This window comes from Micromesistius poutassou, assembly GCF_964030765.1.
Source record: "Micromesistius poutassou genome assembly, chromosome: 21".
Lineage (NCBI taxonomy): Eukaryota > Metazoa > Chordata > Actinopteri > Gadiformes > Gadidae > Micromesistius > Micromesistius poutassou.
The window spans coordinates 4,120,364-4,138,963 of record NC_140291.1 but is presented as its reverse complement, the minus strand read 5'-3'; positions in this window follow the sequence as shown (position 1 = coordinate 4,138,963).

Genomic DNA, 18,600 nt, shown 5'->3' with positions numbered 1-18,600 from the left:
GGTTTGTGGGCACAATGTAAATCACTCCTTCCTTCTGCACGCTTTATGCACTTTCTGTTTCACGTTCTGACGCCGATCTGCAGGAAGCTGTACAAGAAGAGAAAAGTAGGCTGTTGGGATCCATTCTGTAAGAGCAGCTGTTTAAGTAGCTCTAATGTACGCTGACGTTTGAATCTGCAGCTGGCTTGCAGGGTTGTGTGATGATTGTGTGGAAGGTTTGTGTGACTGTTGACACAAGCCTCATGGCAATTATTCAAGCAGGGGGTTGACCTCCAGGGCTGTCAGGCTGTTAGTCAACATACACTCCTGCGTGTGCATTTTGTCACAATAAATGTCAAATTCCAGTTATTGTTATTGTTATATATTTTTTCTGATGTACGTTAGATTAGGATCATGCCATATAATGCCTCTTCTTCTACAGCTAGGGTTGTGTGTTTTCCCAATACATTAAGTTGTACTACTTACTTTCTATCGACCAGGGACCAGGATAGTGGTTAGAGTGTTTGACTCGCAGCTAAAAGGTTCTGGGTGCAACTTCAGACCCCAATGTCCACCGCCTTTCAGTATACCTGCTTGAGCAAACTGACATAACCTTTACCTGCTCCTGAATGAATGAATCTGAACTCGCTGTCGGTTGAAAGACTTTACTTGACAACTTAATAGTAAATGGTACACTGTACAAAACTTTAATGTAGTATCCAATGACAACATATTTTGAAACCGATGATATGATCAACTCTAAAATATTTTGACACATTCCCGAATGAATGTACCGGGTCAGGAATATAATGTTGTTTATTTTATCTATTGTTAACAATAAATTGCCAGTGCAGACGAGAATTCTATTTTCTCAACTGAATTGTTTTTGTCTCTTTTCAATAGAATGACCTACCCCCCACCTACCCACTTCTGTACCTTTCCCACCACATGTTTGTGAGTCACGCTGGTCAGGCCCAGGGAGTCAGTCTTGGACGACGTGAGACCCAGGGACTGTTTGGAGGAAGCAGGGCTAACTTCCAGTATGTTTACCACTGTGGAGCGCGTATCTATTTAGGTCCCTGAACCCAGCAATTACCCCAGCACTACATATAATGTGGTCAAAGCCATTTTCCTCCACCTGACCCCGCCCGCCTCAACCCCAGGAGGATACTCTCTCTCTCTCTCACTCACTCACTCACTCACTCACTCACTCACTCACTCACTCACTCACACACACACACACTCTCTCTCTCTCTCTCTCTCTCTCTCTCTCTCTCTCTCTCTCTCTCTCTCTCTCTCTCTCTCTCTCTCTCTCTCTCTCTCTCTCTCTCTCTCTCTCTCTCTCTCTCTCTCTCTCTCTCTCATATTTAAATGTGCACAGTCTTTTCATCTGCATCTCTCCCAGCCTCTTCTCTCTGCATCCTTTGACCTCGTTCTCCCTGTCTGTCTCCCACTCTCTCCCTTCCATCTCCCAATCAATCTCTTTATTTCTCTCTATTTCTCTCTATGCACCTGTTTTTTTTTCATTTCCCTTATCTCCCTCTCTCATATATTTCCCCTTCTTATCTACACGTCATTGTACCCCTCTTCCTCCCATTCCCCCCTCTTCAGGCTGTGTTTGTTTGTTTGTTAGCTTACTTCCGTGACCTCTGTGCTCCCAAATCCCATTCCTGTTCCACCTCAGTGACACAACCCCCCCCCCCTGCCACCCCATTTCCCCTTCGTCACTGGCCCATTTCTAAATGCTGGGTGAGGTCAAGGCGGGGCTGTTTATTTATCTCCATGTTGGCAGCAGTGTCTTAGATACACCACACGGCGACCAAGCCAAAATCTAATGAAGAGAAGCAGGCCATTCATAAACTCTTATATTGGAGTCGCTTTATGTGGGACTTGTGTGGAGGGTGGAGTCACCGCCGCCACATGGTAAGGGGCAAATATAGAATAGCATAACCACTTTCCACAGAATTAACCCCCCTCCTCCTTCATTGCAATTTGAAATAAAATAAGGGCATTTAGGTAACCCCACCCTCCTGCCCTTAGTTATTTGGTGCCCCGCCACATCAAACGCGAGGGGGTTGAAAATAGGCAGCCTTGAGCAGGAGATCAGAAGGTTGCAGTAATCTTTAAATGCACGTAGGAGCGCTTCATACGCATAACACTCGTGTCGGAGCTAGACATAAAACACACAGCCCTCTTTTGCCCTAATTGACACCACAGGTCGTGAGTGTGTGTGTTTGCACATGATCATTGTCAGTATCTGCTAGAACAAGCACACCTACAAAAGGAACGTGTTTACCGTTGTGTAATATTTAATTACTTAATTACTAGTTTCCAGCCCCTTTTCTCTTCAAATGTATTTACGGGGACAGGGCTCTCTGAAGTTCGATACTACTACTACTGGGTGAACTTTTTAGAAATCAGAAATCAGAAAGGAGAAACAGTCTCCCTCAATGGTTAACCAGATTCCAACACATACACATTACCTAGACATCAAGCGTGACAGTTGAGAGACGAACAGGCACCCACATGCCCATGGCCTTGACAAAGGTTGTCGGATCCAACACGACCACACAAAGCCCAAATCAAACTGGTTGTCTTTCTCTATTGTTTTGGCTTAAATCCTTCTCCGGCTGTTGTGCTCAGCACCCTTTAGCCTATAGCTGCAATACAGGTGTTTTTAATGTTGGCAAGAAAAAACCGGTTTTATAGCAGCCTTTTTTTATGACATGGGATTAAGTATCACGCTATCTTCTGTCTGGCTGTTAAAAATGTTAATTGTACGCTGTTGCAGGCAGAAATTGTACCCCAGAGTTACTACGAAGACCAATCCATTCCTTCTTCATTTTTAACTGCCAACATTGTCACAGTTACACAAATCAAACTTAAGTCTGTTAGTTCAAATGTTTTGGCGCACTGAATTGAAACAATAGCATGTACGTGATAAAGAGGAAAGTGAGTGAAAAATGATGAATAAAAACAGAAACAAGGCCTTGAAATTAGAGGTCTCCCTGTCTACGCTGCAAGACTTTTATCATATTGCTCAATATGAAAATTACTCCAGGTTGTTTTTTTAGGCCAAGTGATACTGCAAAACTTGTGAATGCGTCACATCAGGCACATCAGGCCATTGAAACGATAAAGGGCATATTAAGGGAAACCATGAATACACCAATGGAAAGACATGTGAAACGATGACTGCTCGTAGTAGCTCTGCATTTAGATTCAACGAGGGAAACTCCACATGGGATGTGGGTTCTAGATGAGGGTATATAGTGGCAAGCTGTCTGACCATTACAGCCACCAAGGAATGTGCAAAAGACACAAAATAACAATCATTATGATGGCAGTGGTGGTTTAAAGCTATATGTATATAATATATATATATATATATATATTTCTGGTGCCAAATGACGAAAACAGTTCAACACCAGAAATAAAGTGTCACAGTGGAAATTTGTGTGATTATATTGAAAATGCACACCTGCAACCATGTGGTAAACCATTACTTTAAACACTGCTGTGTGGTACAGGCCATCTGTTTTGGGATGGAGTGGGGCTAGAGAGGGATCAAGGTCCGTTGAGTAAGAGCACAAAACTGGGCCTAAAATGACACGTAAAATGACACATGACGCACACTTGGGACACCAACCTCCTCCTCTGCCCCCGAAACAATGCTCACCTTCCCCCCCCCGGTTCAAAGTTCTAATTTTTCTGATTCCACTTTAGTGCTTCTCAAACGGCGTTGCGTTCGTTGGGTTCCTATTCTACAATTTTTCTCTCAAGCTCTATCATAGTGTGGGTGATCTCATGGGAAATTAATCAGATACAGTATTTAAGACGGGATAGGCCTGGTACACAGTGTGTGTGTGTGTGTGTTTGTTTCAACTAAACTGGTACGTCAAGGTTGTTGTGCTGCTGTGCGTAATAATCGACAAGGCTCTGAAATTGTCAGGTTCCGTCAACCTACTTTAATAACAGCAAAAAGAACAGACCCTGCTTCGCCATGCCATATTTAGTAGAAGATTGCTGTGGTGAATGGAAAAAATGGAGAGACAGAGAGAGAGAGAGAGAGACAGGGCAAGAGAGAGAGTAAGAGAGAGAGAGTCTCTCTCTCTCTTACTCTCTCTAGCAGGTGGCACACTGGAACAAGGTGAAAAAGCATGGCGGTGCCTCACAGTAAACCGACGATCCCATGGGCCTTATTCACCTTGCGGCCTTCTTGGTGCCAAACATTAGCTCGGTGGGGTGAACTGAATGTGGAATTCAGTCCCCCCCTACCGAGCTGAACGTTGAACCAAGGTATTTGCTGGGTGAATAAGGTCCATTGTGAGATTTACTGTTCCTTTCTTCATTCTCAGAGGGAAGACAAACATTTGATGTATATTCAAAGCTTGGACCCGCATTCCTAAGGGTACAGAAGAGCAGCAGTTAGAAGACTAAGTGGAGTTTAATCAAGCACAGACCCAGACCCAATGCGTCATGTGATGGTGTGACTCAAGTCTAAAATATCCTCAAACTGCCTGCAGAGCGATACCATCACCTCTTTCATTTTTTCTGAAGTATATCCTGTATACAAACATGGATAAGAATTGGAGGATAAGGTAAACTTACAATTGTAGTGCTGCTTTTGGGGTGTTTTTCGTGTTGGGGAAGCTTTTTACAGATTAATGTGTTTTCCTCAGTGTGTTCTGAGCTCCGGTATTTCATTAACCTAAGAGCTCCTCAATAGTTTCTTTTGTGTGGGGAAAAAAGAAGCACAGGGTGAAGAGGAGGGGGAAGAAATCTAAAACTAGCTGCCATCGGTCACCATTGGTCCCACAATGCTGCCATATTTTGGCAACACTCCAATAACCGAGCACTCAACAAAAACTCACTCACTGTGAATACCTCCGCTATACAGTTTGGGAGCCTTTGAGATGGAGAGGCCCAATAGATAGAGCTAGCGGTTGGCATTCGGGGACAGTGTGGAAGGAGCCAACAGTAGGACACCGGCTATGAGGCAATGACCACTAATAGATTAATATTTAGTCTCCACTCCCTAATGACAGGTCTGTTAGCACAACAGATGTTATGGTGGTAACCGTGTGTTATAGACAGCCACGCAACGCTGTCTACTGTCCCGCCACAGGACTGGCAGATGAAAGGGGAAGAGGAGAATCCTTAAGAGCAGGGCAGTGGCGTGTACGCTAAAGAGTGACCATTATAAGAGGCCTTGGTGGGATTCCATGTTTAGCTGTTTCTCCAAGGATGCCAGCAGAGGACAAAATAGATGCTGAAGGCGTTTAAAACACTGCTCTTGGTTTCCACTTTTCTTCTTTTCTTTTCACCGCTGTCTCTTTCCCTGTGACTAAAGAAGAATGATGAAGCCACCATAGGAACTGTTTGTGTTAGACACACACACACACAATGTGTGTGTGTGTGTGTGTGTGTGTGTGTGTGTGTGTGTGTGTGTGTCTGACCAGAAACAGAAGTTCATTTATTTAAGGCACTGCCTTAAAGTGTAATTACAGAATGGTCAATCCTTTTCTGTGATTCATAATTCTAGTTTTGAGTTGCTTTAGCGGAATAAATTCATACTTCATTTATTGCATATTTATAAATGTCAAACCTTTAAATATGACAGTGTATTAATAACAGATGCATGTCATACAAACCCACTCTCCTGAAATTGGCACACACAAGTACACTCAAGTGCACACACTTTAAGTAAATCTCATGTGCGCTTTAGTAAACCACGCACACTCTTTTTTTCTGAATTAACGAGTGAATTATCTCAGAATTATGAGATAAATATCTCAGCATATAATGTTTGCGCCTTCTTTTTGCCGGCACAATACTATGAACCGTACTCAAGCAGTTATATGGAAAAACCAAGCCCCATAAACCACGAATACGTCCCCTTTAACACCCTCACCAACCTTAAGCTATAGAAACATACAGAAGAGCCAGGGCCCAGAAGTCCCGCCCACCTCAACGCCCTGACACCTACCATATTCCCATCTTAGCGCCGCATCGTCCAAGCTGTTGAAATGTTGTGTGAGGGTGAGAAGACTAACAGGGAGCTCCTTTCACTGCCCCATCGCTGGAGCAACCACCAATGGAGGGAAGCCCCTCCCTGTCATCCATCCACTGATCGATGCAGTCTGGGGCAAACTCCATCAACTCCATCATTATATTCAATGCTGTCAATTGTTGAGTGACTATATGGTATGTAAAATGACTTGTTATGTATCTACTCTGGAATAAAACTGGAAGGGGGAGGGACCAAATGGTTAATAATGTGGCGGGGACAGGGTGCAGGGGTTCTCCCTGTACACGGGGGCGGGGAGGCATGTGGCTCAGGAGGTAGAGCGGGTTGGCCGGTAACCGGAAGGTTGCTAGTTTGATCCCCGGCTGCTCCGAGTGTCGAGGTGTCCCTGAGCAAGACACCTCACAACTAACTGCCCCCGACGAGCTGGCTGTCTCCTTGCATGGTTGACTCTGCAGTCGGTGTGTGGATGTGTGTATGAATGGGTAAATCTTAGGCAGTGTTGTGAAGCGCTTTGAGTGGCCACTGGTTAGAAAAGCACGATATAAATGCAGTCCATTTATCATTTATTATTTACACCCCCTGAATTGCCCCAATGGTCCAAATGCATCATCAGATGCAATGGCGGTTCTCAGAAAGTTTCCTCTGTAGCGCACGGGAGAGAGAGAAAGATAGGGAGAGTGAGAGAGAGATAGACAGGGAGAGAGGGGGAACGGGAGAAGGAGAGAGAGAGCAAGAGAGAGAGTGAGAAGGAGGGAGAGAGAGTGAGAAATGGAGCGCGACAGAGAGAAAGATCGCAAGAGAACAAGATGAGAGAGCATAAGGGATAGAGAGAGAGAAAGGGAGAGAGGGGGAACAGGAGAGGGAGAGGGAGAGAGAGCAAGAGGGAGAGTGTGATGAAGGTAGAGAGAGTGAGAGATGAAGTGGGTAAGAGAAAGACAGAAAAAGCAAGAGCGCAAGAGAACAGATTGAGAGAGCATGCGGGATAGAGAGAGAGAAAGGGAGAGAGAAGGAGAGAGATCTAAATGGGAGGCATTAGCAAAGGTCAATTTTCATGCGCAAGCTCCTTCTGGTGAACAAAGACTCTCTAGTTCTGCCTCACAAGGCTGTCATTTTGTAACTACTCGTCTCATTCGATAAGGTATACTAGCAAAAAACTCCCTGGAAGAAAAGTAAACCTTGAGGATCTTTATAACAAAGATCCCCACTGCAGAACAGTACCACCCTCAGTTGTTATGGAGTGCTTTGTTGTCCCTCTGCTGTGTGCAACTATAGCATTGTCTTACCACTGCAATGCTTACAGAAGCGAACCACAAGAACACAGTAATGAGACAATGAGTCCCTCTCCAGTTCAACAGCGCCACAAACTGAAACCTCTGAGTGAACACATCGCAAGACGGTACTAAATTCACACACCAGTTCTTGGTCTAACTTTTGAAAGTACATCTTTTGAGAAGCTCTCATTTATGTCATATGCCGGTGTGCACCTGTGTGTACATGGCAGCCAACTGAGAGCTTGCGCCCCAAATGAGTACAGGTGTGCTTTTCAACAAAGAACAGAGGGCACTGATTATTTGCAGGCACACTATAGTGGTGCTTTACATACTACACAGGGCCATCAGTACTGGCCTTGAAACGACCCACTTTAGCACACACACACAAACACACACACACACACACGCACACACACACACACACACACACACACACACACACACACACACACACACATAGTATACACACACACACACACACACACATACACATGCCACACACACACAAACACAAGCACACTCACGCACACACACACACACACACACACACACACACACACACACATACACACACACACACACACACACACACGCACACGCACACACACACACACACACACACACACACACACACACACTTCCTATCCGCCTTTGCAGATATGCAATCATCCACAAGAGCAAGAATTTGCCAAACAGGTGGCAGGCCCAGACCTATCATTAATGGTAGATGACAGCTGATTGACCTCAAAAGATTATTTTTAAATCTCTTTTAGATTAAAGGAATGCTTTGTGGTACTCGAAGAAACTTTAGTTCTATACTTGAATAAATCTGTGTCTTCATTTTTTTTGTCTGTTTTCTACTGAATTCACCAGGAAGCATCTGACCGTATCCATCCAACTAAATGCTTATCTCTCTTCTGGCAGTGGGCATGGGAATCATGGTGAGCCTTCTCCTTCTCATGCCAACTCAACTCGTCCCTCCCCCTTTTTCATGTCCCTTTTAACAACCATGGACATTTGCATTAAAGTCCGAGAGAAGGCCTCTGCCTGCGGGAGAAGGAGCTCTTTTTGGGCTAGTCAAGGGGAGCACTCAGAACCGGGCTGGAAGTTAGCTGAACAACTAGTCCTTTGTATGTGAAAAAAGTATGGCGTGTAGTGGGTTGAATTTCTATTTTGGTTTATGTGCTAATGCGTTGTGCTGGTAATAGCACAACACGGCAGGAAATGGTATTTTTTTCTCAGGTCCTTAAAATTCCCTAGTTCCATTGAGTGCCTTCCTCTGAGATAAAAAATAAATCTAATAATAAATATTTTCCACAAACAAACCTCACTCATCTCAGCCATTTAAACTTCACTATCACTCATCACTATGATGGCAGACCAGTAAGCATGCTGTATTGGGACCTTACCAGTTTGACCTAGTAAACTGTAATCATGATTTTTGGAGTCTACTACACCTCTTAAACAGCTGCCCAAAAGAAAGAAAGGTTTTGAATGTCTTCTGTCTCCCTTTCTGTCTACAAGATACCTCTATTGAATTTAGTCTATCATACTAAGTTTGACTCTTGTCTGACACATACCTGTTCAAACCTCTCTCCTCGCTGCTTGGAGAAATGATGTGTGCTTGTGTATTTGTGTAAAATGGTAACCCACACATTTTCTTTCACAAACAACTTTATTTACCATGGTACCACCGCAGACACATGCGCGGCGTGTTGACAGATATATGGGACGCGCTGCTCTGTGATTCCCTACTGTGGCTGCACGCAGCTCGTAACCACAAATGCTTGAGCTTAAATATTTTCTCCTCCTTTTTTTTCTGACTGTACACTTCCAAGAACGAGGGGTGGCTGACAACAGTGTGTCTGACAAAGAGAATCGGATGTCCCTATCAATGTTACGGCTTTGTATGGCAGCAGCATCCAATCTTTGCATTAATCATTAAAAGAAGAAAAGTCGACTTCCTTAGTTGAACCCATCTCTTGGGTTTGTGTTATGATTGCTTCCTGATTCTCTATAGTGAGGGAGTGTGTGGAATTACCCCTTCAAAGGGCCTGTCTGGCTGACCAGGACTAATCCCTAGTTAATGGGCAGCAGAAGCAATAGACCCCGACAACCTCACATCCTGCACTGGACATTTTATGGACACACTTTCTTCAAAGAGTTTGCTTCTCAATTCAGAGCGCACGGTGGCCCAATTTGTGAAAGTACATCAGGGCCCATTAAGGAGCTGAATCTAGAGTGAAATATTTTACAGTTAAAGATCAAATACCTACCCAATACCTACCCAACAGATCAAATGTGGGGTTCGGTAAAATACACCAATAGTTGGATCACTAATTGAGTTCTCCTTCATCCGATATCCAAACGAAGAGACGGGTCCTCAACAACAAAAACAACAACAACAACAACAACAAACTCACTTGTGTGTAGAGTCATGTTTGTTGCCCCTTAAACATACAAGCCTGCTATGAAGCCAGTCGCTGCACTCTCCTTGGTACAGTTGGTGTAGTGAGTTGTAGTGATTTTAGGGAATAGACACAGCTCTCCCTGGTGGCTCCAGGCAGACAGAGCATGCACATGCACACACACACGCACACACACACACACACACACACACACACACACACACACACAACCAAACACACACACACTCACACACGCAAACACACACACACACACACACACACACACACACAAGCACACACACACACACACACACACAAGCGCACACACACACGCACACACACACACACACACGCACACACACACACACACACACACACACACACACACACACAATAGTCATTAGTCTCACACGCTTTCCAATTTCCAGAATTGAGTAGAGACATCAGTCTGCCTATTAATGCCTATTACTGAGGACAAACGCCTTCTATCTATGAGCGTGTGTGACTGGAAGAAACCAGCGACATTAGGCCACCGTCTGTGCCCAAATGTGAACGTCAAGATGTTCACGTTAAGTAACACCTATTTGCGATTTGAAGCTGAGACACAAGAGCACATGCTTGTGTGCAAAGTCGATTTTAATTAAGGTCTTTCAACACGTCAAAGACAAATATTGAAACGGTAAAATGCAAGGACAATTAATTGGGATTAATAACGACGAAACATGCATGTTGCTGCTGCACACATGTAGAGCCAGATGCTACTAAGCCTTGGGGAAGAGCAAGGCACTGATCTCTATGCTACTTATAATGATATAGCAGTATTATTCAGATATCACAGTTTGTACCATGTGATGTGTCAGAAACAGTACACACTATCAGAGCTGGAAGTTATGTGTGTGTTGGACAAGCTGTCGGTTTGTTAAGGCTAAATAAATTTCTTACTGGAACATTGGGAATATGGAGTATAATATACAATCTGGGGAGTGTCTTATAACATCTGGAGATGTTATGATTATCCCAAAAATGATAACTCAGGCAACAACATCAACAGTATTTCCACATGTTACAATTTTACTTCATATATGGAACAAGACACTCCTGTGGATTCATAAGGTATCATTGATTTGAGTGAGTGTTGTATATGCATTTATCAACCAGTGCAGCTGAGATATCTTGATGCATGCCTATGCGACAAAATGGCATCACTCCCAGATAACAGAATAACACACTTGGCTATGCACAATGCACATTGTGCCATCAGCTTCACCATTAGGAGCAACTCCTCTCTAGTTGCACCCTATGATTGGTAATTTTCACATAATTTGCCCTCCTCCTCTAATATTTATGTTTCCCCGAAATTGATATGGGAGCAGTTTTCTAACTAACGGCGGAATACATTCCTTTAAGCCTTGCCGGAAGAGTCCTATTGGTTGGACCCCCCCCCAAAAAAAATGTTGAATCTTTAATCACCTCACCTTTTAGCTAATTCATAATTTAGTGAATTGGGAGTGAAGCGTTTAGCTTTCCCCGGCAGTGGGCTGGTAAATGAAATGGTGTGGAAAGTGTGGGGTCATTAACCTGCTACAGGTGTGTTCCCGGCTCATATTGGGGATAAAAACGTGATCCAGTCACGTGTGACCAACGGGAGGGAGATGGCACTCACAGAGGTAGGTACCGTTTTTCAGACGGTGTGATCAAATATGAATGTCTTCTATAATTAAGAAAGATATCCCTTCATATTTGGCATGGTTTTGCTTTTTTAAGGGGGTTCACACCCTGGTGCTTAAGGAGTAAGAGGGGCATAGCAGAAACCCCCCTCCCTCCTCCCACCCCACCCCCAAGTTATCTTCTGTACTAATATGATTTATATAATCAAATAATTAACTTTTACTAGCACATCCTAGCCTTATCATACACATCAAAACTAATGTGAGATCCCAATTTGACATTCTGAAAATCCACAGTTAAATAAAATACAAGACCACCACTAATAATACAACTAGTACTAGGCATGTATTCTATACACACAGTACAACACAACTCCAAATACATGTCACATACTACTGGTCCATTTATTTTAATAGAATTACTGATTCATCATCAATACATCTAGCATTGCCTTTTTTTCATTTTTATAAAATACTCCTTGTATGGCATTGACTTACTCAGACAAGCCCATAAATCCTGCTGTTTTATCGATCCTTCAACCTCTGTCGAATTTATTTCTACAAGTCTATACAAATCTGTTTCTGTGCAGCCTATTGTACCAGGAGGGTTAATGTATTATACAAAGTGTTCCGATCAGAGATTACATCCCCATCCCCACCACCACCACCACCACCACCACCACACACCCCACAATTCCATCAGTCAATTCTCTGAGCTCTCTGGGGCATTCATCATTTTGACAGTTGCAGATAAGGCAATTATTTTCCCAGAGCAACTACAAAATGTAGACACGTGCCTCTGTGACATTGTGTCTGTTTGGGAGGAAACACAAAGTATTGTTCCACCAGTCACTGATGGCACATCGCGCTTTGCTACAAAGCAATATCTTTCTGTAACACACACAGAAAACAGATGTTTGCGAGCGCTTCGGTTGTGCATCATAATCTACTCCAGTGATTCATCTTCAGTTTGGTTTTGTGTAACATCAAGAAGGGTTTCACATTTCTAAATTTGATGATTGAGATTTGATGATGTATTCTCAACATGCTCTGTTGCTCTAGCGACAGTTTTTCATACAATAACTGTTCGATTTATGAATTGATAATTTGGTAACTTGTTAATGCCTAATAACCATATGATTATTTTTATTTTCCCAAAATAGGTAGCAGTTGCACATTTTTCCACAACATTTTTATTGGCACTTAAGAACTTTGTAAGACAAATGAAGAGTAACGGCTTATATATTTCTTTTTGTATTGCTTTCACACTGTTGATAACAAATAGGCCTTGGCCTAGGCCTATTTTAGAAAAGTACACAACCCATATAGGCTATCCATTACAAATATGAAAGTAAATATAATTGCAGTTAAAGTGATACTACAATTATCTATTTTTTTATTTCCATCCAAAAAAAAAAATCGAATCCAAAGATGATCTTCTATCGTACCTACATATGTCAACTCCTTATACATCCATGATCAATCTGAATCCCATGCATCCAGTGGCAAGCGGCGGGAACCCAACGCAGCGGCCTGTCTGCGAGCTCTCGTTCAGGCCCCTGGGGGGCAGCAGAACACCTTGCTTGGTGATCTTAGAACGTTGCCTCTCGATGACCCACCAACCGCCTGGACTACCTGCCTGCGGTTCACCTACAACCAACTTGAGTTATGAATCTGGTCATTTCGTCCTACAGAGACCGGTAATGTAATAATATACGCGGAGCCAACACGCTTTCGTAATTATTTTCAATATTTATTTTGTTTCCTTGTTCGGTTGTCCGACACAATTATATTTGCTAAAAGAATGCTAATATGCTACAAGAAGAAAAATACACGATATTGTGCTTTCAAAAAAACATTCAGTATTTGGGTTTCAATTAATTGAAATAAATTACACAAATAACAAAAAGAAAGATAACAAAATTAGAAAATCGCCATTTTTTAAGATTTTAAGCAGAGATTAAAACTTTCCAATTCAAACTGTGCCAAGACGGTGCAATTATTGAACTACGTGTGATGTACAGGTAATGTTTGCCACCGTTTGGTGTTCAAAAGTCTCACATTCATGTATTTATTCCTTCTTTTTAGCGGGAGCTGCTTTTTCTTGTTATAAGCCTCATGAGTTAATAAAAGTGGGCACAGGGAGTGAACGGTGACGTGTAGATTAGGTGCAGGTCTGTCATCGGATCAAAGTGGGAACTTGTTCCCGTCGCTGCTGTCAGCACATTTTAATGTGACCACTGCAAATGATTGCTAACCCTGGCCGGACCCGCTCCTCCTTAAAACTTTCCCATAGCAAGTGTCCCAGTGATTCATAGCTTAATTATCAACTTGCACTTAATTTCCTTGGAGAACTGTGTTGCCCTTATATTATTTTAAGAGGGCCAATGGTGGCAAGTCAAATAAAGTGAGTCTGTTTAGACGGATGAAACGGCACCGTGAGGGGGGGAAAAGCACAGCGGCCCTGCCAACGTTCTTTCATCTATTTAAAACAAATATCAAAACTAGATAGGACTAAATATTATAGCTTACAAGAAGACTATGCAGTTGAAAATCCTGATGTGAGGTAGGCCTATACAGTCATAGTGGAGAGGCACATACTCCACAATGGAAGCTAAGATAAATCAGGGCCATTGACTTAGTAGCCTACAGAGACTGTAACTGGAAACAGAAAATAAGAGAGGAAACTTTGGCCTGGAGCCGATCCCTGAGATGTTCATTGTAGCCTTCACTACAATGCCAATATAAAGCCTAACATTTAAAACATATAGAAAATGCTTTGGTGAGTTATGGCTTGTAAAGAAACACACAATTCAGTTCAGTTATACAAGGGAAAAAAACCTTTCCACCTAACGTTAAGTATCCAATTGAAAAATAAAGAATACAAACAAAGAAACCGGAAGATAAAAGCAATCCCACTTTAGTGCAGAGAGCATCGGCCAGCAGCCCGGGGAATAATTCCTAAAAATATCCTGGAACGAGGGACAAGGAAGGACGCTACGAGGGAAGGGAAGAGGTGAAAGAGAGGATATAAAGACTGCTTGAAAGACGTGCACAGCCTCATTAGTGATCTGACAAGGGTTTCATGATGCCCTCCGACCGAGCCCCCGTGACAGTAAATCAAACGCTGCAAAGAAGGCCGTGCTTTTTATGGTTGTGTGCCACCCATATATTGACTGCATCAGAGACGCACCTCCTGTCTGGGGGCTGGCTTGGATTAAAAGTGCCATTTTTTGAAATTATATACGGTGTGTTACATCTGCCTCGTGTGTGCAGGCCTACACTACGGCCATATGTTTGATTCTTGATTTATTTTTTCCTCCCGCTTTCTAATCATGATGTTCCACGATAAACTCTTATCAAAGTAAACTTAAAGAATGTATTTGACATCAATACAGGGATGCTGCAGTGATTAAGCATCCTTTGAATCGAATACTATGCAGTGTTGTGTTGTGGTTCATTCTTAGAACAGTGTAGACCCTGAATAAAATCAAATATATATATATATATATATATATATATATATATATATATATATATACAGTATATCTAAAAAGAAGAAGTTTGTAAAATATACGAGCTTACCCGAGAGCCAGTGTCCGACCCATCTGGGTGCTGGGAGGCATGGTGCGTGTAATGAAAGAGTGTGCCGGCGTAAGGCCTTCACAGGCTGGAAAGTAGTTTTACTAAAAGAGAGAGAACAGTGAACAGAAGGACAAGAAAGGGAATCCATGCTGAACCCTGAGTCCAGCCTCTTCAAACTGTCCCACCAGACACTTTTTTTTTCTATTCCGTTTTTTTTCTTTTTTTTCCTTTTTTCGGTCCCTTGTTTTAGTTCCCCATGTGTTGTAACAGATGGTGGCAAAACTATATCATTATTTTAGAATTACCCACATGTAGAACGCATAATCTTATCGTCCTACTGTTTCATCTGTTTTATGGATTCTGGATGGATGGATTAAACGTGCACGGATAAACACAGAGCAGACCCTGCCGGGTTGCAAAATGTCAGTGCAAACATAAAAAATACATAACACACACACACTCACACACACACACACACACACACACACCATCCTGAACACTCAAACACAAATACACAAACGCACACACACACACACCAATCCCTTCCAAACATTGATTTCTGCTCTTGAACGGTGTGTTTTCTCCACAGTCTAGATGTTCTTGCTACTGCCCATGCTGTTAGTGCAGTCGGCATTTTCAAACTCTTTACATCCATTACATCCACTAGGTAAATACCTAATGCTGGAAACATTTGTCAATGTATCTGCCTGGCTGAACAGAATAGATTATTGGGGGGGGTGGGTGGGCGAGTAAAACACACTGAAATCCAGCAAAACAGCACTAGGCCTGTGACATATTAAAAACTTCTCACACCACTCCTTGTGGGGTTCTTTAGTGCCACGGGTATACTACATTTCATGGAAATATAAAAGCCTGTGAACCATAGAAAAACATTTCTGGCGAAAGAATCGAAATGTCAATATATACGTATATATCACAAAAAAACAATGTTTGACATCATTGTAACAAGCCTTCAGCTACAGCAATGTATCACAGTGGATATTTCAATGATTCATCTGAAAACCTAATCGACTGTTTTCTTTTACCTGAACCCTGACCTCAATTCATGTATTAGATTTGATTTGGAACAATGTTACTATTTGCAAAACATTGAGCATTTCAGGCATTCCCCCCAATGTAACAAGGCACACAAACAAATAAAAACATATGTCTTTTGTGATGGATCCCATTGCACAAATTATCCCAACTTATCTCCTCAATTACCACAGGACCAAAAGAACAACAGCATTTAAACTGGGATAAGTGTCTCATCTAGGAGTCTAAATGCTCCTAAACAATAATGGAAACGGATCCGTTTGAAGCTCATAAATTGGATTAGTACTTTCCTAAAATGGCTAGTATGAATATGCATGCCCCAGCGGGAAGCCTCTAAAGAGTTAGACACCCTGTTCCTTTTAAACCCAAGGCACAAAAGAACAAAGTACTAACAAATAAAGAAAACACAGTCACACACCTATATATCAGAAAGGCATTTAAAAAAAAAGAAGGGGGTCTGAAAATAAAACATTTTATTTTCCGTTGGGGCTCAAAAGTAACATATATCTTTAGATGTAACGACTATACTCAGGATTTCCCAAGATGAAACCTCCTCATCCGTTGACCCATAAAAAAATAACGGGGACCAAAACCAATGAAACAAAAATACAATGAAACGGCGTAGTGTACTTGAGTTCACCACCAACCGTCTTTTTTTCCACCATGGAATGCGTGTCTTTATGTCACTTTAACTTCTCGTCTGGTCCAGGGGCCAAACTTGTCAATCTGCGTCGCATTTTCCATCCTCTGTAATTGATAAAACAAACCAGGACCCTCTGTTTTTCTCCACGGATGCTCTTCGACGGACATAGACAATAAAAAGAGAGGGCTAAATAGTGGGATGGGGGGGGGGGGGGGGGTGATGTCGGGTGTCTTGTTTGGGTGTGTTCTCATTCAACCCCTCCATATTCCGATCCTGGTTCTGCTTCATAGGGCCCAGCCCATTGTGAGGCCCTGAAAAGGAGACCTGTATAGGAGCATCTCTGCTTCCGTTAATTAGAAGCCCCCCTTTCATGCTTCCGCTTCTTGGGAAGTCACAGTTAACACTGACAAGGGACAACAACAAAAAGCCTTATGGTACCCCCCCACCCCCACCCCCCCCCCCTCACCCTCCTTCTGAAATCTCATTTGTCCCTCTTCCACATCAAAGACATCAAACGGTAGAATGTCTCCTGGTTTTGGTGGCGTATTTGATCGTTTGACGGGAGGAGTTGGGCAAGTTTGCAAATTAATAGCAGTCAACTCGTTTTTTTTTGCGCACTAAAAGAAAAATGAACAACTGAAAGTAATGGGAGGTGAGTCTTTAAAATGCATACATTTATTTTTCTTCCATATCCGTTGCAGTAGGGGGAATTAGGAGTTGATGATGCGCTGCAAATTAGATAGGTACCCCACTTGAGTCTAGCAAATCGCACCTGGCAATGTCATGAAGATGAGCTGCTGGGATGTGAGTCTGGAGGGCCACGGCGGCCATCGTCCTTTGGTTTGTGTTAGATTTAGAAACCATAGGAGATTCCAAGCCGGATTATATGCATACTGATTGTGCAGGAAGCCATACTTGTCTTTACAGATGAAACGATCAATTGTTCATGTGCTCTTAAGTGACGGAAAGAGAGAGAGAAAAAAAAATGTCCTGGGGCCTGTGATGACATTTGGCTGTGGATGTCCTTTTATACCTCGAGATTCCCTTTGCCTCATTAGTTAACACACTTTCTTAGTTTTGAACAATATCTTAGCTTGAGTTCTCCCAGCAGACGAGTCCCCCCCCCCCCCACCCCCCTCCCTCACCCTCACCCGCCCGACCCCCTCCGCTGCTCAGTCGATACTTCCAAGGCCTGCAGCAGAGGTCCACAGTGAGGGCCTTTTCCCCCCCTGTCCTAACAGCTTTAATACTTGTAATTATCTCTTGCTGGGGGAGGCTGGAAATTGGATTAGGGTGGTGGGTCTCAGTTGAATGAATTACCTCCATCTCCCCACTTGGTGGGCCACACACTGATAAAGTGCGGAAAAACGGATTTGGATTCAGCCTTAGCATTCATGGCTTCCTTGTGGAAAAATGAAATTTTCCGACAGAAGGGGCCAATGTGCCAGCGGTATCTGTCCACAGCATGTTTCATCTGGTCCTGCTCTTCTGGAAATGCAATTACCTGCGTTATCGGCAGCCTAAATGGTGACAGTTTGGCAGGGGAGTGGTTGCACCTGCCAAGAGCATCACTCGCCAATGTTTTGGTTTGCACGTTTGAATCTTTCAGAATTCACTAAGTTTGATTAGTGAATTCCCAGACCCCCTCCCGTTTCCAACTGTCAAAGGCAGACTAATCCGGAGATTTCTTTACAAGTGAAATTATCATGCAAAGAATAGCAAAATGCTGGAAAACAGATTAAAAACAAAAACCAATAGTGTTCATAAAAAATTGTAATGTTTATGGTAATAGTTAATCTCTCGCTCTCTCCTCACCATTATTCTACGGTTAAATTATGTGCTCCACACCTTCATTACCCTGCTCATAAAATTGACATGGCAAAATAAATCATTGACAGTTGAGGATGAAATCTATTATTTTGCTTGTACAGGAGACTTAAACATACTATATTGGGATATT